This window comes from Macrobrachium nipponense, chromosome 15, assembly GCF_015104395.2.
Source record: "Macrobrachium nipponense isolate FS-2020 chromosome 15, ASM1510439v2, whole genome shotgun sequence".
NCBI lineage: Eukaryota > Metazoa > Arthropoda > Malacostraca > Decapoda > Palaemonidae > Macrobrachium > Macrobrachium nipponense.
This window is the reverse complement of record NC_087208.1, coordinates 69748896-69750175: the sequence shown is the minus strand read 5'-3', so window position 1 is coordinate 69750175 and position 1280 is coordinate 69748896. Positions and strand designations below refer to the sequence as shown.

Genomic DNA, 1280 nt, shown 5'->3' with positions numbered 1-1280 from the left:
CCGTTTCACATTATGCAGTGTACTTGTGTATCTGTGAGTACTATTTAAAATACAATTTATGCAACAGGGAGTTGTTAAGTTTTACAAAGGAATAATTTTATTGGCCAATCATTGCCATGTATATTATGGAAAACTCTTATAATTTCGACAACTTTTATTAACTCAAGATTGACATGATCATTTTCGGATGCGTTAAGCAAATGAATGGTCGTTTAACCATCTAAATACAGTGACATTGAAAGGGAGTTTGGAAAAGTTGTTGCTCGTATGTAATGTCGTCACATGAAAAGAAACATCTAATGAATCTGAGACTGGACGTAAGAAAAACATATAACTTATGAATGGGAAGTAGCTTTTAATACTTAGACGCCATTCTATATGTTCAGGGACAAATGGCATATTAGAGAATATGAAATAACGAGGTCACATTTATATGGGAGAAATGAAAAAAAGGTAACAAAACGTAATGAAAACACTGTTGCAATGTTAAAGCATTGTATAATTTTACCACTTATGTTATATTTCTCCGGAAGGTTCGGTTCTACAAAAAAAAAAAAAAAAAAAAAAAAAAAAAATCCTGAACTACTAGGTAAGTGTCCATCGGCATACAGAAATACAAGTAACAGGGCAGTTGTCTGTCATAGTACAAATAACATGAGACAGATCCTAGTGAATTTAGCAAATATCATTTTGTGTATTTCTTGCAATCGCTCATAAAACTTGAAAGAGAGAAAATAATGATGATTGAAATTGTGCCCGAGTAGGTCTCTGACGTAGATGGCGATTGGTGTCCTTCGCTGCTTAATATCATATTAGACTGAATTCTGCATATAAGATTAAAAAAGAAATAATGCGCGCGCCCCCGGGTGGGCTCGAAACCACCAACCTTTCGGTTAACAGCCGAACGCGCTAACCGATTGTGCCACGGAGGCAATGGATAGAAAGCGCCACCATTTGGTACCCATCTTGTGTATATATATATATATATATAGATATATATATATATATATATATATATATATATATTATATATATATATATATATATTTGTGTGTGTGTGTGTGTGTGGGTGTATGTATGTATATATTATCATCGCTCTTATTCGAGATTTTATTTATCAAACACCACAGGAAGAGATGAAACTCGATTGTAGCAGTAAAGCCATCAACGGTCAGGATCTACAACCGTGTTTCATCTCTTGCCTTTGGTGTTTTATATAGATATGATATATAATATATATATATATATTATATATATATATATATATATATATATATATG

At 32.4% G+C, this 1280-nt stretch overlaps 1 non-coding gene across 1 annotated transcript; it reads right to left on the bottom strand.

Moving 5' to 3' along the window:
• Positions 1–857: 857 nt before the first annotated feature.
• On the bottom strand, positions 858–932 carry Trnan-guu (transfer RNA asparagine (anticodon GUU)). The gene has a single exon. It is a non-coding gene; the product is annotated as a tRNA-Asn (tRNA).
• Positions 933–1280: the final 348 nt, after the last annotated feature.